The following is a 23,742-nucleotide window of genomic DNA, read 5'->3' on the forward strand; positions in this document are numbered from 1 at the left end:
GGAAGTGAAGCCTCAGATTACCACTTAGTAACATCTGATCCCTGCCTAAAAAAACACCATTATATATTTTCTTGTGGCATTGCTATTGCCCAGGCCTCTAATTAGCTGTGCCCTGGACTGTTTTGTTGGTTATTCTACCGTAATGGGCCTTAGCTGAGGCCAACAGGTCTATTGAAACAGGCACCATGCAAACAGACCGCAAATTATACGTTTTCTGTCCCAAACAGTGATTTGCCAAAGGTCACACGAGAAATTACAGGCAAAGGACAGAACCCAAATCTCCTGTATTCTCAGTCCAGTCCATTAACCAAAAGATCTCCCTCTCACAGTAATTCCTATGGCTCAGTGAGAGTTTTTCCAAAACACTCGATGCAATAAATTACACGTGAGATGGAAAATGTGCATTAGCGAGGAGCAGGGCTGGGAGTACAACCACGTGTGTTGGTAGGAAGGCTGTTTTTGTTTTTTGCTGACATGGATGAAATGCAAAATAGGAGAGAGCTGGTTAGCCTAAGATGTCACCTGATACAGAGAGAAGGAGATCAATAAAAAGCTTTATGTCAGACCTTGCATGCCAAGACAGTAGCTATGAAAAGACAATGGGGCTTCACGAGAAAAACAAACACATGGTTAAACGGGTGACTGGAAAAAAGTACTTCATGAAGGTTACCGGACAACATAGGAGGATTTTACTCAGAGATGGAAAAGAAATACTCATGTTCCAAAGAAAAATAATTTTGAGGCATTTTTACTGAAGAAAAAACGAAAGCTTTCAAATAAAAACCCTCCTTTCTGCCCAGAGAAAGAATCAACTTCATGTTCTCAGGCAGAAACAGACAAGAATAAAGTACTTAGATGAATGAAATCTTCATCAGCCAAAAGGTTAATAAATTTTAAGTTCATCTCTAGGCCTTGTACAGGTGGGAGATAGTAAATTCTAGACCATCTCAATGGAGTTTGCATACACACTTCTTCAGACTGAAGGGGGTTTCCCCCTCCTCCGGGAAAAGTAATTGCAAATAACACACATGAGATTCTGAAACGTCAATCCCATGAACTGGCAAGTGTGAGATTAACAGAGCTATTATAGAGAGGGTACTTTTTGATGAAACTGGCTTGAAAACCATGGAGAAGATAGAAAAAGTGGCACCTTTCAAGCAGCAATCCAATTAGAAGAGAAGAGCTTGAGCCAGTATTCATAGAAACATAGAATCACAGAATACCAGGCTGGAAGATATCTCAAGGATCATCTGGTCCAACCTTTCTTGGCAAAAGCACGGTCTAGATAAGACGGCCCAGCACCCTGTCCAATTGAATCTTAAAAGTCTCTAATGATGGGGAATCCAACACTTCTCTGGGGAGATTATTCCAATGGCTGATTGTTCTCATCATGAAAATTTTTCCTCTTGTGTCCAATTGGAATCTCCCCAGGAGTAACTTGTACCCATTACCCCTCATCTTTTCCCTGTGACTCCTTGTAAAGAGGGAGTCTCCATCTTCTTTGTAGCCACCCTTTCAATATCAGAATGTGGCAATAAGGTCTCCCCTGAGCCTTCTTTTCTCCAGCCTGAACAAACACAGTTCTCTCACCCTTTCCTCATATGGCAGCCTTCCCAGTCCTTTGATCATCTTGGTGGCCCTCCTCTGGACCCTCTCCAGCCTGTCCACATCTTTTTTGTACAGCAGGGACCAAAACTGAAACCAGTATTCCAGGTGTGGCCTGACAAGCACTGAGTAGAGTGGGATAATGACTTCTTTATCTCTGCTGGTGATGCCCTTGTTGATGCAGACCAGCATCCTGTTGGCTCTCTTTGCTGCAGCAGCACACTGTTCACTCATATTGACTTTGTTGTCCACCAGGACCCCCAGGTCCCTTTCCAGAGAGCTGCTCCCCAGCCAGCTAGATCCCAGCCTGTGCTGCACTCCTGGGTTATGTTTTCCCAGATGCAAGACCTTATGTTTGTCTTTGTTGAACTTGATAAGGTTCTTGTTAGCCCACCCTTCCAGCCTATCCAGGTATTCCTGCAAGGGTGGCTTTCCCTTCCAAAGCATCAACTTCTCCACTCAGTATTTTCAAAGAAAAATTTACCATCAACCCACTACAACTTCCTCCAGGATGATAACTGCAGTATTTTGTCCCAGCCTCCATTCAGAGTACATTTTGTCTCTCAATGCCACTCAGAGATGGAGAAGTGATAGTATTCCTGTTAAGCAGATGAGGAAATTGAGACAGAGAGAGACTACATGAGCTGTGCAAAGCTACACAGGAAGTCTAGGGCCATGCCAGGAATAGCAATTGGACTACAGGACTCCCGAGCCTCCTTCCAGATGTTAAAACCAGGGGTGTTATTTAACAAAGATTAATTTTTAGGGTCACAGGAACAGATCCCTCAATTGTCCACCAACCTTAAAGTACAAGGCTTCCAGTGCTGAGTCATATAAGGAGGCATGCACTGGAGGGTACACTCATGGCACATAGGGTCATGTACTGTGGAGAAGCAGGGGTGACAAGTTGCCATCCCAAAATGTGTCTAATATCACCGTCCTCAGCTGGTGCAGAGAACACCACCAGAAACCTTTGAGGTGAAGCTGGAGGGCTGTGTCGTTAGCTGTGTCTGGCAGGTGGGTCTTACACAGAAGAGGTGTCTCCATGTCCCACTGTTGAGTGCTGCTGCAATGATGGTTCTGGGGAGGGGAGAAGATCAGTGAACATCATATATAAGTTGTGAGATCTGTCCTCAGCAGGAGCAGAACTGTAAGCCACATAAATGCTTAGGAGTACAGATCTAGCTAGAAAGAGTAAAGGCTTGCTAGGGGCCCATTGGTTTCCCATCACATCTTAATTTCTGAAAGCAGAGAACAAAGCATCTTTTTGATTCTTAAACAGGATTCTTCTGGAAATATAATATGTCTTTATGTTACAGAGATAACAGGTTCTCAGATGAGATTTGCAACTTTTATCAGGCCTAACAGAGAGGTGCATGAAATCTTGAATTACTCTTGAAAATTTTCTCATCCTTTGCTGGTGATAGTAATATAAGACAGAACCCCAGCCAGCAGCATAAATGAGTAGCAAGAGATATCAGTGTATGTGAACGGCATATTGGCACTGTCAAATGTGCATTTACAGCTGGGAGCCAGAACATTCGCCAGCACTCATTATGCAGACCATGCTTTTATACCATGCAATGCATTGCATCCTTTTGGCTGTGCAGACAACTATGGGGACAGAGCTGCATCCACCCCAGCTTGTTATGGTGTACGACACCAAACATTATCCTCCCTCTTTCAACCACATTCACTCTGTCTGCCTAATCAGGGAAACGCTGCACATCTGTACTGACATGGGTAAGGTTATGTTTGCAGTTTTAGGGCTGAGTTGGTAAGTGTGATCCCAGTAGCATCACTTAATCCCTTTCTATTCCTTAGGGAAGAGACGGCCATAAGGGAAGGCATGAAGCAACGCTAAAGAGGTGTGGGCATAAACCAGCAAGGACTAATCAGAAGGGGAACAATGGAGCTGAGTGCTGCTCCAGAATCTCACTCTGATAACTGCCTCTTTCAAAATCTTGCACCGTCTCTTTCAAAAGCCTGACCTGGAGAAACTGCCTTATTACTATCCTTGGGGCTGGACTATAACTTTGCATCAATTCCTTAGGATAAGAAGTTACAATTCTCTCAGATATCTGCCTGAGCTACCTATTTATTGATTCCCAGCACCAATGACAGCAATTTAGTGCGTGCTGCCCAATCTTATACCATTTGTCTGTACTCCAAAACAAGGGAGGGAGGAAAGGAAGGAGTGACAGTCAGACCCTTGGCTCCACTGGCTTCCTGTGCCTCGTCAAGGTCAGAAGGGCAATGGTCCCTCCCAAGTGGAGGGGAAAAGATTCACGGCTTCACAAAACTGCTCTTGGAAATGGCATTTCATGCTCAAGGGCATGAATGAACCTGCAGAACAACACCCTTCCCTTCTGCAACGTGCCCATGGGCTTCCGTCAGTTCCTACCAGCAGCCCCTTTATCTTTCTTCCCTTTCCTTGAGCGCGACTGACAGAACACAGTGTTTTCCCCTCAGCATCAGGGCTGCCACTGGTGATGCTCAAAGCTATTGATTTCAACTACTCTTCAGAGCTCTTCAGCCAACAGGGAGTTTTACTCATTTCACAGGGTGGCAGGACCACAAAAGAACAAAGAGGAAAATCGGTTTCCATGTAATTGTGGAAAGAATGGGGAATGCAGAGTTTGAAAAGCAAAATTACAGCCCAAGGCTGTTGTAAGCATTGTTATGCAAATCCGCATGAAGGCAGCTAGGATTTCTCCTCCAAGTTCCTAGCAATGCCCACAGGCACCAATTTTTAATTAGAAATTATCTGGAATGTTCAACATGCCCATACGTGCACTGAAACACCTGTGAGAGTCCCCATTCCTCCCCTGGGTGTGACAATACACTGACCAGTGCCCAGTTCCAACATGGAGACCCTCAGTGAAAAGTCTTACTGTGGTGAGAGAGAGAAGGGCTTGGAGCAGTAGAAGTCACTTGCTGAGGGAGTGTTGGATGACTATCAGATTTGTTCCCTGCAGAACACACTCCTTGCACATGTTGGGACTGAAAGAAATCTTTTGTTCAAGAAAACAACAGTGACATCAACGCCTTAAAAAAACCTCCAAGAAGCTTGTTCAGGAAAGTGGTTAAAATAAGCTCATCTTCCACCATTTTGTGTAGGTATTGTCCAGGCTGAAGGCAGGATGGTCAGTTGTGCTGCTCCTTGCAGTTTCTACTCCACTGAAGATCAGACATTGTGATTCCTCTCACAGACAAATAAATAATCCAAGACCTTATATCTACCAGCATTTTCATCCCTATCATGTGCTGGAGCATTTAAGGCATGCTGAAACCTGGTGGTGCAGACAAATATACCAAAGCTGTAAGCATCTATATGCTTTCAACATATCTTTTAATATTAGAAGAGTATTTCACCTAAAAAGACTTTACCAGGTGAACTCACTCTCCATCTGACAGTAAATTTGGCACTTCAAACATAGCTCTTTCTTGTTCATTCTCACAGGAACCCTGGGCCCATCCTGGAATGTAACAGAAGGGCTGCACCCACAGGCAAAGAAATGATGCTCCAGCTCTTTTTTTCCTACAAGATGCTTCCATCTCATAGTTTTTTCTGGGACTGAACGTACACTCAAACCCACTGGTCCTGCTGTACCTTGTATAAGGACTCCCACAAGAATATCCCATGTGCTTCTATAGCCGAGGAAAATTATGGCTGTCACGCATAGATACTTTAGCTAGCTTTGGATGCGGTTAGTGCACTCATCCCCAAATGTAGGAAAACAATCAGGTGGCAGGTATGGGATCTAAAGTCAGACTGTTAGTAGAAAAACGTAAATTGCAAAAGGCTGAAATCATCCTGTATTCACAGTGAGTTGTACGTGACTCGCACTGGCAGGAATGCATGGTACATGCAGTAAAATAGGTAATTAGGGAACACAGAAAGAGCGGAAGCTGACTGCGAATTTGGATCAAGGTAAAGGTTTCTGTATGACATCCCCAATTCCAAAGCTGTTTCTAGATACCTAAGCAATTACTTGGACCTCATTATTATGAATTTTATCTCCATCACGTCCCTCTAGGGCAAGCAGTATTCCGTTTCCTTTCCCAGATGGCAAATAACTATATTAGATATGTAGTAAGTGACCAGAGTACAGCAACATAAATTTTCTGTGGATCTAGGTTTCCTGCAGGTCCTTGTGCTGTCCTTCTCTCGACTCCTAGCTTCTTCCACAAGCAGATTCAGAGCTGCAGCCTGAGCCATCCCTATCAAAGCATCACAGATGTGTTTGCAGTCTCAGCCACACAGTGATACCACTAGGGAGGCGAGGAAATGGACGTGGAGCTTCCTATCTGCCCTGCTGAGAAGCAGCAGCTTCTAGAGCAGCATGGTGGTGCTCTGCAGCATGAAGGGCTGGCTGCATGCAGAGAGGCAGGCCTGTGTGTCAGCTCCTTCTCTGGCTGCCCTGAGAAACTCAGCCAATTACACTAATGGAAAAACTGCATCCAAGTTCTGCCAGTGCTTTAACTTTCCTGTGCTTTGCACCCCTTCATTTCAAAAATAAATGCTTGGAGGGCACCCTAGCCTGATTAAATCACAGGAATATACAGTGTCTGTTTTCAAAATTCTGTGACTACTAATTAATTTATGTCATCAAACAATTATTTTCTACCTCATTAGCCCATGAAATGTGAAGATTGTGTCAGCACTTTTGCTGGCAGTCTTGTGCTCATTAGTTTGTAACCTTGGCCAAAAAGAGAGAGAGAGAGAGAGAGAGAGTGCTATTTGACAGCTTCAATGTGTGTTTGATACAACAGGTGCTGCAAACTGGAGTTATTTTCACATTCCCCTTGTTGCTAGATGACTGAAATACCACGACATGGAAATGTCTCTCACTCATGATTTGATGACTAATATATCATGAAAGGAACGAGTGGGGAAATGGAGCAAAGAAGAGCAAGGAGGGCTCTTCTAGGTCACACATACCACAACAGAGTGTCATCATGTGCTCCTCCCGGCCTTATTTCTCCACCAGAACCGCAGAACTCACACAAGGTATTTGGGTCAGGTGATAGGGGTTTCACTTCTCAGATTATATGACAAGGATCTGAAACAACTCTTCGCATGGGAAATGGTGGGACACCACAGTCAGGGTAGCATGTAGAAGTGGAAAGGAAGGTACGCTTGAGTTACCTGGCCCCATAAGGCCCTGCCAACAACCATGTACTTCCAAGGAAGTTTCCCACGTTAAGTATATATAAAAATAGCACACAGTCTTGGTGATCAGTTAAACGTTCCTGAGTAGGAGTCAAAACTCCATTGTCCTTGACTGTTTGCTGACTTTCATTATGTTAGTTTCTCACCTGATTTATTTTTTTGTGTTTCCTGCCCTACTTTTTTTTCAGTTGATCTATGTTAAGATTAATGTTTCTTAACATTTTAATTTTGAAGAAGCATTTTTCAGCAGTAACACAGGCCTTTTAGTCAGTGCAGTGCAGAATTTTGCATGGAAAATAGTTTAGTTAGAAAACACTCTTCAAAAAACATCTGTGAAGGACATCGGTTTGTCCAGGAGATTGAAACAGTTGGGCCAGGACACAATTTTTTGCTCTTCCTGCTGCACATGGGATCAGTTGTTTAAGCCTGAGTTGCCATTGCCCCTTTTAGGATGATCTTTCTTGCTGGATCGAATCTTTCCATTGTTGAGGAGCCCTTAGTCATGGAAGATAAAGTCTACCCAAGAAAGGAAAACTAAGGTACAATGTACGCAAACTACATTTCTTACTGATCATCTCAGACCAAATGTAGGACTGATACATTTATCAATAGAGTTTTTCAGGTCTCAGCTACAAAGCTGCAGCTGACCTGCCCTGGTGCTGGTGGCTGTCCTGCTTCAAGCAGAAGGTTGGACAGATGACTTCCAGAGTCCCCTCCAACACAGCTTTTATGGTTATATAAATGTCAAAGTGGTACTGAAGTAACATTTCACCATGCTGCATTCCATTTGCTGCTTAGTTTCACCCTAATTTGGAGCAAAAATACATATTGATGTATTAGAATTCCCAGAGAGCAGAATTTCTGAGCTTCTATCAATCAGAATTATTCAGGTTGTAAACAGAAATTTGACTTATTATTAACTACCTCTTAATGGTCATGCCCAGTGGCTAAGAATTCCAGGGAAAATGGTGATTTGAGGGGAAAGAAAGTCAGGAGTTCGAGGTTGCTGATGAGGACCCAGGAGAACTGCCTTTGCCACAGTCTGGGCAACCCTGACAGATTTACTCATACTTTACTTATACCCTGTGCCCCCCCCCCCCCAAAAAAAAAAGGAGAGTAGCGAAATAACATAATTAAATGTTATGAACACTCTTCACTGTGTCATTAAAAGACTCTGGAATATTTTCAGTCAAATAAAATTCCTTCCAAATACTCATTGAAGACAAAACATTACAGAAAGGTTTCCAGTGCATAAGGCCATTATTAAAGTTCAGGACATTCTGGCCATGTCTGATCTGAGGGAGAAAAAGACCATTTTTTTCCACTGTTTTTTTTTTGGGATATTTCCATTCTGTAAAATTTCTCCCAGCTTTTTGTCCTAAAATCAGTGTCAAATTAATACGAATTTTGAGGCTTGTTAACTGGCACAGAATAGAATGGACAGTGTCAAAAAAATAAAAATAAAAAAAAAATTGAAATATCAAGTTTTCTTAATTACCTGCACAGGAAAATTCCCCAGTTTAGTAGCTTAAAATCTAGAGAGATGTGAAACTCAGCAGTTTCAGTTCACAGAATGTAATGAAAACATTCTTAGATTTTGATTTGCATGGGGTCACATTTACAAAGCTTCTCTAGAGTTTCATATTCAAAGAAATTAGACATTCAGGTATCAAAACCAGGGTGAAGTATTGGCTCCGCTTAACCCACCGGTAGCTTTGAAACTCATTGGTTGGTTGGCTGAAATTTGCTGAAACTGGTAAATTTACGTTGGTGAATTTCCCTGCAAGTCTTTTGGTGTTACTGATGAAATGTCAAGTGATCTGCCTCATAGAGAAGTCCAATAGACTTTAACTATAGTTAAATTAATAGTTAAAACAAGAAATAAAACAGTCCCTGGTAAAAATGACATAAAATCTAAGGGACTGTAATAGAGAATTATAACATGTCTCCACATTTTATGAGTTTGCTCATTAAGCTCCACAGCAGAGATAAACTTCTCTATTAAATTCTATTGTAGGACTTTAAAGAAAATCTATATTATTTTATCACACTGGTGGTTGGATGTTCATGGCAAGATCAGGACACATTGTGCTAAGTACTGTATAAGCATATATTATACAGCCCAGTGTTTAAAAGTTAGACTTAACCAAAAAAAATCCCACCCTATTTAAAACATTCGAACAACTGAAATTTATACTCAGCTACACAATTCTCATATTTGTCTTTAGCACTGAAATTATCGAAAAGCATGTTTGTATTAAAAAAATGTACTTTTTTTTAAAGTATCTGGTCCTGTGTTGTTTTTTTTAAAGCCATTTTACCTTTTTGCAATTTCTTGCCCTTTCAGGTTTATGTAAATATCAAACAGCATGTCACAAAATCTTTTACAGGAACAAAATTCGCCATGGGGCTGACAGTATGCCTAAGCAATATCACTCCAAAGAATGTCTTTGGTGGCATGATAAAAACATCTGAAAATGTGGAGTTAATAAATCAGTATGTCTTCGACCACAATACGGTGTTACTTCTCTTCTACATTAGGTGTTGTGGAAAAACAGTCCATTTTCTTCAGCATGCTTTTAGGTATGCTTTTAGGAGTCTGTGGGTGGTATATTAAAAGCCCACAGGTTGGCTTTTCTGTTTCTTCCATAAATATTTATTTCCAGTAAACAGACAGAATTTCCCAGAGTCCCCAGATAGTAATGGCAAACTGATGAGTCTTGGCAGGGATTGACGTCTTTGTCACTGGAAAATCAGCCAGCATGACAAGGAGATCCCCTTGTTTTAAATTATGAAAAACAAGAGAGTTAACAAGGTCGGTGTCCCCTCCCCCACCAAGTCCCATGCTCCCCCCTCCCTACTCATTTAGTTAAAAAAGTGGTAAAGAATAGAAGAAGTTCTGTTTTCTACCAACAGACTTTGAACCCACTTCAGTCCTCCTTCCTGTGTATATTTTCTGATGCTTCTTCTGAGCTTTGTACTTCCTGAACCACAGAAGTGCCTACACACTCAGTTTCCTCTCATTAAGACGTGAATATCAGCTTTTACATAATTTGAGTGATCAGACCTTTAATGGCCTAATTCTCCTGTCTCTAACACCAGATCTATCACGCTATCACTGTTCAGATACTGTTGAGTTTTGTCAGAGTAACTAGCATGAAGAGTCAGGCCTAAAGGCCTCGGGTGAACCAGCCTACATAAATTATGCTGTTTATAGCTATTCTTACTTCCGACTCGCATCTGAATGCATATGATGTGGTTTGGGGTGAGGAGATAAGTACGCAGCATGACGTCCCTGTTGGAGGAGTATTATTTTAAGTTTATTGCTATGACCAATTTTTCCCCTTCAGCTGTGAATTTACTAAAAGGTGCTCCAGCCCATGAGAATTGTTTCAAAGCTGGTTCCACACAAAAAGAAAGCTGAATTACACAACCGTCCTAGACGAATTTGGGCTGGAGGTGGAAAACGTTTCTCCCTGTGTCTTCCTACTGCACGTGTAGTGGGATTTACTGTCAGGTTGGTCTGCAGGAGATTACGTGACAACAGCAGTGATCAGTGCCTGCTCTGATTCTGAGGACACCACCCACCTGATGCACAGAGATAAACAAGATCTCACCAACTGCAGATGTTTACTTTGGAGATATGACCTTCATGGGTATAACGCAGCATAGCTCTGCTTGCTGCAGTAGAGCTATGGCACTCCAGTATGAGAGACAGTTTGCGACTGGAGATACATGGTTCAAGGAGGAGGAGTCCAGACCATGACCTCCTCTTCCCACTCTCCTCCCTCCATGGGACAGGTTTTCTCAGGGTGATGTGGGTTGGTGCAGCTCTGGACCCCAGCCCTCGAGTCCCGCTGTGACTCGGTCACACCTTATGCTGTGCATGCTGATGGGAAGGTGGCATTTTCACCTGAATTTCAACAAATCTGTCAGTGTGCAGTAGGTGTCAGCACTGAGACATGGCCCTTTTTTTGGGAAGAAATAACCTTTGTCCTAAGCCTAAACTCTATTTATTTTCCCAGCTCTAATCCGGGGCTCAGTTGGGGAACATAGGAATTATGGTGCTCTTCTGCACAAGCTAAATCCCAGCTTTGGTGAGGACAGAGGCAGGGCTCTTTGGTCCTCAGAGCAATTTGTAATTATGATAGCATCTGCCCAGAGGGGTTCTTAGCAAGATGAAATTGAAGATCAGGAAATAACCAAACAAAACTAAACAAAACTAAAGCAGGATGGCTCAGTTGAACACTGAAATCTGGACAAAACCCACAAAAATTCTAACGCCCTTACTCTGGTAGTCCCCTGTAATAAACAAAGCACAAAGACATCAGAAGCTAAAAGTTCAGTGAGGTTGAAACTGGACCAAAAAGCCAGTAGTGACAGAGACAGAGAAGGCCAGACCCAGTTCATGTACTGGGTTGTGGACAGAGGGGTTATATACTGGAAAATCAGCTGGAAAACGCTAGGTAGTATTCCAGTATATCTGTGTCTATCATGGTTCTTTCAAAAAGAATTATAATCTCATTAAAATGAGAAATACTAAAATTAAATCTTCCGGCACACTTTCTTAAGCAACAGGAAAAATTAAGCACTGATTACCATCTACATTTTATCTACCCACTCACCTGCAGTAAGTGATCTTTGTAAAAGAGCAGGTAGAATATCATTAGGGATTTCTAAGTTCTTATTTAATGGTGGTGAAGGACAGGTGAGCAGACATTGCTCATGAAAAAGTTTAATGCCTGTTGTTCAAGGCATTTGGAGAGGTTACGTACATAGGTGCTGTCATGCACAGAAACGTCCTCTACTGCACACGCAACGAGCAGAGCAGTGATGTGGTACCAGATGTGAGCTGTGGCAAGGCTGAGCAGGGATGTCACTCTGCTGCGGCATTTGCATTTCAATAGTTGCTTGAGTGCTTGGATGCAGGGTGTTGTTGGAACTGCTTAGTTGGATATGTTGTATAGATACACATATAGATGCAGTTGATGTTGATAGGATTCAATAGATTCTCTCATCTTTCAAAAATTATGGCATTATTGGCAGTCGCTGCAGCCAGACTTCCACCAGAAAGTTTTGGGACCTTTGTTCTGCTGACAATGAAGAGGAAGTTCATTCTTAAATGGTATCTGCTGGTTTGTCCCCAGTGTCTTAATAGAAGGGAACTTCATTAGCACAACGGATACAGTATCACACCACACACAGACCAGAACTACAGAGAAAAGAGTTTCCCTAACCCATGCAAATGGGTTTGCTTTTATAAATTTTCCTGCTCTGCAATAAGACACAGGAGACTTAAAAATCTTTCACGCATAGGTAAAATAGTAAATCACCCCACAGCATTTCAGTGGTGAGGACTTCTGCCTGTGATGTGGAAATTCCAGGTTCAAGGTCTTACTCTACCTAGTTTAGAGAAGGAACGTAAATTTCACTCTCATCCACTACAGGTGAGCGCTCTAACCGCTGAATAATTTCCCTACTGCAACAAATGTTTTTTTAAATAAAGTTGGAAAAGTCCTGAAAAGATGCCTGAGAAAGATACAGCTCAGCAAAGCCCCATAGTTTGAGTATACATCTAAGACAGAAAAAAATCAAGTTTACATTATGTTTTGAAGTGGGTAGAGAAGGAAGTTGGACTGGACTGCAGGTTTAGGGGCTACATGCTGTTTCCCAATGAAAGTCATAGAAAAGTTTCAGCCACTATGAATCATCACATTCTACAGGGAAATAAATTTTAAAAAAAAAAGAAAAAAAATTTTAAAAATCTAAAAAAAAAACCCTCACCACCACTTCCTTGGAAGGTTTCCAATCAATTCCAGCATGTGCCTGATCCACGCAGTCCGCTGAACACTGCGGGCATATTTCCATTGACCTCAAAAAGATTTTTCATCAGGCTCAGGTTAATCAAATGTGGTTATTGCGAAAGGATTACATAGAGGGAGAGAGACAGAGGAGAAAACTGTTGATTCTTAAAATGAGGGGGAACAGGAAATGTGGTCAATCACCCAGACCGCTTTTGAGTCAGGAAATATGCATTGGGTGTGGAGAAAGTAGAGATCACTGCACTCCAGAGCTCATGACACTAAAATTTCCAAAGGTACAGGAGGTAACATTCTGAAAAGGGTTTAACTTTGAGTCATTGTGTTCCAGCTTTTGGAAAGGAGTGAAGAGTAGATGATGAGGAGTAACACGAACAGTTTCTTTTCCTCGAAACTATCCCATCCTTCTCTCACAGTGAAGGCATGCATGACTAACAACATAAAAGAGATGAGAGTTTAATATGTAACAAGGAAGAGAGGAGGAACATTTAAAAAGCTAACCTTTCACATAGATTGGGCATGACAGTGGAAAGCTCAATGCACTTCATTCATCAAAGCTGATAGCAAGATAAATACTCAGGATTGACTCTTCCAACAAAAGTATTTCCTTTTTATTCATAGTGGGCAAGGGCATTACAGAGGAATCTCTCCAGCCTTCATATTTGTGGTCAAAGCAGCTTTTGCCATCTGTATTAGTGGATGGAAGATGAAGTTTACTGAGTCATCTCTATGGCTATTGAGTCCATGAGAGTGTAGAGAGCCTAACCGTTGGGGTCTCCAAATCAGGTAGTATCAGGCTTATTCATGGAGAAAAATCAAACAAAAAGTCAGAAATGAGTAATGGGTCAACCATGAAAGGTGTGAGACATTGGTCCTAAAGAAAGCCTGAGAATGGAGACATACCAAAAGCCTGGGAACACTTCAAAGTTAGCTTGCAAGGCTCAGCCTTGCTGTTGGCCAAAGCACTGATTCTTTGAAGGTAAAATACTTTGAGAAAGCATTTCCAGAAATATTTGCATTGTTTTCCTATCAGTTCATGCCAGTTTCATGCCAGTTCTCAGGCTTCAAGCTTTCCAGCTTTGCAAAGTAGGGGATCCCTAAGCTCCGTTCATCAGAAAAATGTTGTTCTCACCCAGAGGAGGAGCTGGAAAGCTCAAGAACCATTCAGGCTTTCACAGATAACCAATAAAGAGTGACATTTTCCAAAGTATTCACAAGTCATACTTCACAAATAAAGACGGAACTTGTGTTATTAATAATGGACAGGGTATAGTGAGCTGAAGGACTGTAGAACTAACTTGTATTTAAATCGTTGCATGATATAATGAAACTTACTTATCTTCAATTGTTCTTACACCACAAACATTGATCATAAAAAGTGGAAAATACACTTTAGTTTAGTAACAATAGAGAAAACCCTACGAAAAGTCCATCAAGTATTCTAATTTCTATGTCACCCTGCTACTGCTGCCCCAGAAGTCTAAAGTCTTAGAAGACCAAAGCATCAAAGAGTTTCAAGAGAGAACTAATGGGAAGGCAATACTAGGAGTGCACGAATCCCATGTTGCTGATGTAGAGAAACAGAAGCAGAACATTTTAAGGGACCAACATCAGTTCATAACAGAAGCTTGTGACAGAACAGAAAACTCTACCCATTTCCTGAGTCAGATACTCGTGTCTCCCCACAAGATCAACATTCTCCCTATATATACTTTCCCCTTATCTTCTGAGCCTTTGTTAAGTTTACATGCACAGAATTGCATTTTTACGGTTCTGCTTTTTCAGATGCTCTCTATGAAGCAAGATAACCATGTGTTAGAGGAAGGGTCATATTGCCTGATGAAGTCAATAGCAGAACTTCTGCTGATTTTGGTGATGCTCTATCACACACTTAATACTACCAAGCAAATCCTTTTGCACAATGCATAGAGAAAAGATTTCTCTCCTTCACCTCAATTTCCCACTCTATACCTTCAAAGAAAGCAGTGTTTCCTTACAGAGCACATTCAGATTCTAGGAAAAAATATTAGAAATAGATCATGCATTTGAATTTGGGATTATTATTGCTATCGGTTTGTTACCATTAGACCTGGGGAGAGAAAGGTTTGAATGGACTGGTTGCTATTACATTGAAATGTGGGGGAGTTCTACTGGAAATGGCTGAAATCGACTGCAACCCCATGGGCTACTGATTTCTGTTGAGGGAAAGCCATGTCTTGGCTCTGGGTCTCTCCTAGGAAGAGCAAAGAAGGTTGAAAAGGACATAGCCCCCCTAGAAGGAAGGAGGATAAACTCATGCCTTCTCCTCCTCTCCTCCCAAAATGTGTGTAGTATATTTTGTGCAATCATAAAGGTAATTCCTAGGTAGCTAAACATAGCTGTCCTAGCCTCAACGGGGTTGCAAACAGATTAATTAGAAGAAATAAACTACTGTCCTAGTGTGAAGGGTAGGGGTGGGTGGCACTATGTGTGCTCAGAGGACTGGATATTCCCTAGGTATCGTCTAGCCAACAGAAGAGGAGAGCTTTGCCCAGAGGGACAGAGCTGCAGGGTGCTCCAAGCTCCCCTTGGGGGCTGCCCGTTTCCTCCACTGATGATAAAAGGTGTGTACATTGACTTCTAAAAGGAAATGTCCCCATTACCTAAAGTTCAGTTTTATGAACAACCCCGTCATAGCATAAAACTGATTTGCAAAAGGGAGAGGTGGTTCAGAGCTTTTGTGATAGAATAAAACCCACAGTATTATGGCCTGGATAAATAATGCCCTAATGCCTTCCATCTTCAGGCAGGAGAAAAGTGATTTTAAACTCTGAAAAACATCTAAACAAAACCGCCATCATATGGGGTCACAAATAGGAGGGCTTGCATACAAACAGGGCTGGTTCCCTCTGCATAAATTCTGGAAAGCCAGATTAATTTAGACTGAATTTACCACTTTGCAAGCAGCTAACATAAGGAATGCAAAGCAGGCTGAAAGAACTGGGCTTGTCCAGTTATGAGCTGTTGAATGGCCCTAACCAGTGCATCAACAGAAACTAACACCTCGGTGTGTCTATAGGGGAATCACTCCACAAAATCCTCCATGTCTTGGATTTGTTTTGTGAAATGGGAGTCTGGTTCTGTAGCCACCCTTACTGAGAGCGCCGTTTCCCTCTGCTCCTCACACTCACGCAAACAACCATACCTGTAAGCTAGGAGTTGAATGCCAAGAACTCCTTTATTGGACATGTTCCAGCAAAAGAATTAAAACGTTTAAAAGAAAAAGAAAATTTTGCTCTTTCCCACACTCCACTCCTGACTTCTGGGGAAGGCAGGAGATAGATAACTTTGACCTATACTTGTGTTGCTGCCAATTTCTTTGACACATTAGTTCATGTTTGCTCTGTCTTTGTTTCAGTGATGTGTTGTGTAACATGAGCGAGCAGAAAGCCAACTATGCACCAGCAGGAAGGCTTGGAGTACTCTGATTTTTGGCACAATGTGATGTATTGTGAGCTGGGTTGTAAGTATCTGACAGTTAGTCCTTGGAATTGGCAGCCGTACGCTAGAGACCAGTACCCTGAATAACCTAACTCACAGGGTATAGCTGGGACCAAACCGTGACTTCATTCATCCCCTGCGCACACGTGCTCGGTGCGGTGAGCATTCAGGACTCGCTTGAGTGCTTGTCCTGTGCTCAAGGGCAGCACCACACTTTGCCCTTAGCACATGCGGCAGAACTAAGGTAGGTAGCTCCACACAGAAAGATGTTGTGCTGCATGGACATTAGAAACGATTGATGGATGACAAGGACTGTAATTAATTGTATCTTCACCCTGCTCCACAAACACACTCACGCACATACACCCACCCATGTAACTTGAGCACTGAAAGGTAAGCTCCAGTGCTGGAAATGTTCAAGATAAAAAAAAATCAAAGGAACAAAACTAAGGAAAAAAAAATCTGAGACCTCTTGAATCTGCTGACCAATGATACGTCTCAGTGATAGTACCCCAAATTTGTAATATTGATGGGTTTTGACCAGGCATCTGCAGCTTTTCTCCCGTATGTTCACTTCACCTCCCCTGTGACTCCACTGCCTTGGGCTTAGCCCTATCCTTGGTTACAGACCAAAAGGCTGTGAGGAAGGAAGAGCCTGCAACCCTACATGGGGGAAGAATATATTTAAGGTTATTTACCAGCGTACACAAACCAGCCTAGAAGACAGCTGTGAAAATTGCACTGTGTGTTTCTGTGCATTGTTAGAAGTCAAGATGTCAGTTCCTCATCGATATCAGGGACCAGTAGGATTTCCTTACTTTCCAGGAACCTTCTGAGGAGCTCAGGGGTTGTGGTAACAGGGCATCTTAGATGACAAATTGACCTATTGTCTCTGGTGGGAAGACCACAGGGCAGCTTTAAGCCATAGGGTTTGTTTCTCAGCTGATTTACTGCCTTTCTATTAATGCAGTTCTGCTGAGGTCCATGCCATGGCTCAACCAACCACCCGTGAAACAGAGCTTTGTTCCATAGGATTTCACCAGCTACTTTTCCACTGAGTCAGGGATATTGAACACTGCACACTGGGAGGTGCTCGGGGCTTGCCTTTTCCTTCTTGTGTCAATGAAACAATCCTGCACTGAAAAGACTGTTGAGTCTAAAGACTCAGGTATGTTGTTTTACATGGTATGCAGAGAGAAGGGCTCCTGAAGTCAAAAGCTGGCAGTGCTTTCCAAATGAGGGTTCAAGGACCTGCTGCCAGATCCCCAAAGAGAACTCATCTCGTCAGATACCTGGTCCTGGACTATAGCATCCTCTGTGCAAGTGAAAGGCCTTGTGGAGCTGTAGCTCTCGCCCACCTGAGTGTCCAAAAGCACATATGCTGTCCAGGACATGGTGCATTCAGGCACAGCAGCTCACCCAGCTCTGGATGACCGCATACACCATTCCCTTCCTAACTGAAGAACCAGACTGTGTTTATACAACTGCAGCCTCACTGCACCAAAAGAGATGACTTAGTGCAACCAACTGCAAAATTTTGTATTTTTCATCCTTCAAATGCATGTTGCAACATAGTCTTCATTAGTAGAGCTTTAGTCATCAGATCATAACTGAGAACGGAGCTGAATTCTCTTCAAAAGTTCCCTATTTACTATTTTAAATGCTCCACAGACAGTAACTTACCTGATGTGCTCAGTGCAGGCTCTGTTTTTTGGGGGGAAGTTTTTCAACCTTATTTAACATGGAGAAGCTCTGTCAGTTCCTGCTGGGATTCCTGATGATCTCTGCTTGTCGCTGGCAGAGCCCTGTGTAACTGCATTAGTCTGGTTTGCTTTTCAATTAGCTGTCAGTCTGTGACCAGCAGAAGCCTTGAAAGAATTGATTGAAAGCCTCACAGTCAAATGGTATCAATCTGGAACCAAGGAGGAGATATTTGAATTCAAAACCCACAGAAACAGGGATCAGAACAGAAAAAAAAAAAAGATCCAGTTAAAGGTAACTGAAAAGGATGTTAAACTTTGACAGATGGATTCGAGCAACAGGATTTGTGGTTGCAGTTTTCTACATGTGTTTTCCCTGTCAGAAGGGAGAAGGGTGAACTCATCTATTAGAAATACATATAACATGGTGCATACAGTAACTAATTTTGCATTTCTTAAGAGAAAATAAACTTCCCAAGATAAATGTTATTTAAAGAAAACTATTGAAAAATACTAAAGGATATAATAAAGTCTTTATCAATAGTTAACAAGGGAAAGACTCAAGGCAAACTTGCATCCATCTTCCCCTCACTGCTGTAGTCTGGCAGTCTTTAATGTCGTTACACAGCCACCCTGTGAGGAAGAAAAGAAAGACTATTCCTCATTTTATTCATGCACAGAAGGAGAAGCGACTCCCTTCCAAACATGGAGTGAAGCTGTAGGCTATAGATCTTGCTCTTCTCTCTCCCAAAACCGTCTCCCTTTCCTTTGCCAGTTCTGATGATCATCAGACCCTTTCCTGAACCAATTCAGCTCACGAAACCAGCAGAGAACTAACCTGCAAAAAAATAAGCGTGCATACTTTTCTGCTGGTTTCATGAGTTGAATTGGCTCAACCAAATGTCAGTTGAGTACCAAAGCATATAAAGAAAAGACGAAAGCCCCATGTGCAGGAAATGCAGTTAAGAAAAGAGGGAATGGGTCTTCCATTTTTTGGCATCAGTGGGCTGCTGGATCAGCTCAGCTGTAACAAGTCAGTAATTTCACTGGGAGACAGTAACAGAGGTGGGAACTGAATCTGGTTCATGCCCTCAACGTGCAGCCATCCTACATTTCATATTAGTTATGGCCAGGGCTTGACCTCTCGTGGTGTAAGAAGGATGTTTTATGGTCTGAGCTCGCAGGCTTTGACTGGTAGCTGGAAGATTCATAGGCACTATTTCTTCATGTGCGTGAAGACGCGCATGAGAGAAGATCCTACTCAGTCCTGAGCAAAAGGGAAGTATGCATTTCTGAGAAGAACAGGGAAATTTAGTCAAACACTAAATGTTACTCAGCAGCTACTTACTGTCAACAGCTATTTTACACCCTAGGGAGAAAGAAGGCCTTTTTCAAAAAGCTCAGCTCCTTTATTAAGGTGGTGATTACCTGAAACATTGGAGATGCTTAACTTTATGTATTTTTGAGCATTATTCCAGTGAGGAACATTAGTGTGTGACCCCCCCCCAAATGAATTTTGTTGGCACAAGTGACATGGTGGCAAACAAGGAGCCAGCAGCCAGGCTCTTAATCTGACTTTTCCGAAGTAGCCAAAATATCATGTAATGGCACACAAAGAAAATCACACAGAAAACCAAACACATCCCAAACAAAGTCAAGCAAAGCTAAGAGGAAACTGAACTTCACAATCCCATTGTTTAACATAATAAAATATGGGGAAGCCTTATTAAATTGTCCAAGTACTCTTAAAAAGTTACAAAGCAGGAAAAAAAAAAAAAGAAGAAGACACAAGCCAGTGTAATCCATCCAAATCACCTTTAAAAAAAACCCAATCAATGGAATGCACTTTTCCTGCCCAAAACCACAAAGTGAAGGGGTTGTTTCAGTTTTCCTCACTTTACCAGGCTTACATCTTGGAGCCTGGTTTTCTGGCCTTTTGTGTCATGCCTGTAGCATAACAGCACTTGGTAACAACATCACGTGCACCCTGTTATTATAATCATTAGCCCTTTCAATTAAGCCTCAATGGCTTTAAAAGAGAAACTGCTTGCTTTCTTCACTGCTTTCTATTATGTTTCCTCTTAGTTTCTCCGTGAAAATAGCTGTACGTTGCAGCTTCAAAATTGCTGGTCTTCTGCCCTTTCAGACTTCCCTTTCCTGTTCTGCAGCACTGTGCGTTGTTTCCCCAGAGCCTGCCTCGCTGGGGGATTTGAGTGCAGCCTCCTGGGCTGTGGTTTAGCCGCACTCAGAGAAGCTGGGGGGGAAAGACAGAGTAGCAGGAGGATACGAGGTTCAAACCCCCCTGCATTACCAGGGTCCTCTAGTCAGTGCAAAGCAGTTACCTGTTTATACCTGCACTAAGCAGAGCTGGACACAGCAGCCAGATTCCTTCTCCATCAAACCAGGCATTGCTAGAATGCACACCACGATGCTCAGATGAGTATTTGCCAGCTGTATGCAAACCAGGGTATCTCACATCCTTTCAGGGACTCATCTAATCTACTGGAATAAAACTTCACCTCCTCGCTGTCTGCAAACGATCACAAAGGAGATGTAGCCAATGTCTGGCTCCAAAACCTTTTGGATGTAGTCCCACATCCATAGTCTTACTAGAGTCCTCTTTACTGCTGCGTAGAGGATACTTGCTTGGATGAAAAGCAGAAGTTGCGTTTTCTCTTTTGCTCACTGGGAGAAGCCTAGGCAACATGTTCCATTAAGATCCATTTTCATCCTGACCTGAGTCATGGGGATCGAGTATCATCTCACATGGAGTCCTACAAACCAGGAGCAACTTCAGTAAGGCCAGTGGGGTATCATTATACGGCCAAGTGTTTTTCCCTCTAACGCAGTGGGGCAATGAAAGTCCTTTAAGGCAACGGGGCATCATCTCACAAGAAGACAATACTCAGCCATACTGAAAAGGATTTTTACACCTTTTCTTTTTCACTGATAGAGACTTGCAAAACAGTCATAATGAAGCATAATATTGCCCTACACTTCTGTGATTATTTATTTCTCAAATAAAAGATGAGCAGGGAGCTTTCTGTCATTGTATGGCCAAGCAGCATGGAGTGGCCACAGATGTACTATACAGCACTTTTTCCTGCGTGGCCCTAAAATGTAAATGTTTGGTTTAGTTTTTTTTTTCCTAGCTCACAGTGCATGAACTTATGTAACATTTTTGTAACACGAAACTAAGAACGTGCATTACCTTCCTTCAGTGCAACATGAGGGTTTGCAGGTGCAAAGAAAACTGTGATAGTCCCCAAGGGTACAGGGGGCCAAACTCATGGTAGTCATGTCTTTGCTGCCTATTAGAACATCTGGAGCATATTCTATACCCCAAGTGTTGCCTGAGATAGTGTTACTTAGCACATTTCCAGATCATGCCACACAGCATGCTAGTGCTTAAACATCACTGATCAACTGTCCTGTGCTGTCCCTTCCCTGGGCATTTTTTACTCACTAGTAGTGCAGCGCTACTTGATTTTACAGAGGCATTGAACTAGTAATGGAGCACAACTTGACCACCTGCACTTTACTTGCTGACTGAGGGACAACTGGCGAAGAGCTTCAAGAGTCATAGAAGAAAGATTGTCGGTGTGGAGAAAATGATGAGTGTACCTTGTTCATCAGTCTTTCTTTGACAAGCCATGACTCAAAAACACACGTCAAATGCTAAACTGAGTGAAAAGATGCTCTCTTTCTCAGGACTTCTTTTTCCTTCTGATAAATCACAGCTACACTTCATTGTCTAAAGTGCTTATAGCACTGTTCAAAATTAAAACCACAGTAGCAGCTGAAAGACTTAATGTGCTAATATAAATGCCCCTACTGTTTGCAGTCTATGTTCCCTTCCTGTGCAGAATATAACCTAGAAGAAGGTGAACGTTTTAGGCCTTATTATGATGGTAGACAGGTGCAGCACCACTGTGCCTTGCTCACAGATGACAGAAGCCAAATAGGGAAGAGAAACAGAACAGAAGGCAAAATTAGATCACAAACGTAACCTAAAAAATTCTAAGACAGGAAATAAAAAAGCATGTTAAGGTATTCGATTTGCTTGGAAGATGTTGATATGTTCCACACCATCTATTAAAATACACCTTTTCCTCCCCTTTCTTCCCACCATACTGAAGGTACTGCAGCCACCCAGGCCAATAGCAATGCAATTTAGACAGAAGTAACCTTTATGAACCCCACGACTACAACCTCCCAACGCAGGCACTTCAGAGGCGCTGAATGAATCATTTCCCACAGATGAGAGACAAGAAGTCAGTTCAGATGGATGGACTGAGCAGCACCAAAGTGATATCAGCTTGACAAGCAGAAGTAGCAGTATATCATAGGTCAAATTGCTTTTGAAAGTTTTGTAGGTTTTACAGGGGAGGTTTTATGCTGTCTTTTCGTACTGGCTGTTGCATGACATTTTAAGGAGAGGGACTCAAAGCTGTAATCCCTTTCTCAGAACAACAGGACATGTTTTAGCAGAAAGAGCTGTCTGCTACCTGCCAGCTCCCTCCACCAGCCTCCTGGGCTCGATTCAGCCATCAGTTCACCTACGGGTCTAATCCTTGTTTCCCACAATATCTTTAGTAGGTCGTTCTCTCTTCCTATCAAATAGCTCTTTGTCCCAAGAACCCAGATGACTACAGAGCTTTATCAACCTTCCAGAACAACAGCAAGGGAGGTCACAGACTTTCTCAGTCTTTTCCGTATTTATATGGAAAAGGTATGGGGTTTTATTATTATTTTTATTCTTTATTTAGATAAAATTTATGTTATTTCCATTTATGGGAAAAAAGATCTTTTCCATATTTGAAGAAATAGTACTGATCCCATCACCTGATTTGTGAAGCAAACATTCCTTGGTCTTTCTGCCACATATTGATTCACTCTTTTAGCAGTAAACTGCTTTGAACATGACCCTAAGGAGCTTCTGGGTCCTAATATCTCCTGAGAGGGTCTTGGGAAGGTGCAATCTCTTCAGCCATTGCTCAGTACTCTTAGCACGGTCCATTATCATGGTTGAATGAGAAATATCCCTATCTTCTCTTTATTCCCATTTGGACATAGGTCTGAGGGAAGGTAAAAGCCAGTGCTCTTCACACGCTGTGACTTTTACGCTGATTGCACAAGGAAGGACTCAAAGGTCTTTCACAACCCAAGGCAGACCCTTGCTAAGACACCGTGGCTTTGATTCCTTACTTTCCAGTCTAATTTCGGAATGCTCAATAGTGACCCCAAGAGGGACTCCACCTTTGAACATCCCCTTTCTGTTCCTACTTAGCTCTTCTTATGCCACATGTGTTTCAAAAAATCCTGTCTCTCGAGCAGCAAGAGTTTCTTCCCCAGCAGGTACTCTAATGTGATACATTTTTTTATGTCACTGCTGAATTTAGCCCCATATATCAGACCCCCATATTAACTACTTGGTCCTTTTTCTCAGCTCCAGACAAATTCATTCCACTAATTGTGAAAGGGTCATTTCCCTAATTATACCATTTTACCCTTGTTGCCCACACCACACCTCCAGAGTTTAGCAATTAGTACAAACTGGAGAGTACAGATGAATCACCAACAGGTTCAATAGCTGCCTGACTTTCTTCATTTGACTTTCAAGAGAGGGTTTTTTTTTTTTTGCTCATACCACACCACCAGAGCTGCAAACTGCTCTTCATCACAAACGCTGCTCCACACAATGCTCAGTTTCCCCATCAGACCATGGGCAGCTGAGTCTCGTTCATGTAGGCTGTCCCCATTTTCACCTTGGGTTGCATGCTGCACCAGAATAGAAAACATGAGTCAGAAAGGTTAAGGGTTAAACTGCTAAAAACAAAAGAGGAGAAAATTCATTCAGAAAACTGTGGTTTGTAATGGGTGAGAGGAAGTACTGTACAATTTCTTGTAAAGTCACAATGGCCAGCTCATCAAAGGAAACCCCTCCTATCAGAGGCTTGCA

Source organism: Larus michahellis, chromosome 2, assembly GCF_964199755.1.
Source record: "Larus michahellis chromosome 2, bLarMic1.1, whole genome shotgun sequence".
In the NCBI taxonomy this organism is placed as follows: domain Eukaryota; kingdom Metazoa; phylum Chordata; class Aves; order Charadriiformes; family Laridae; genus Larus; species Larus michahellis.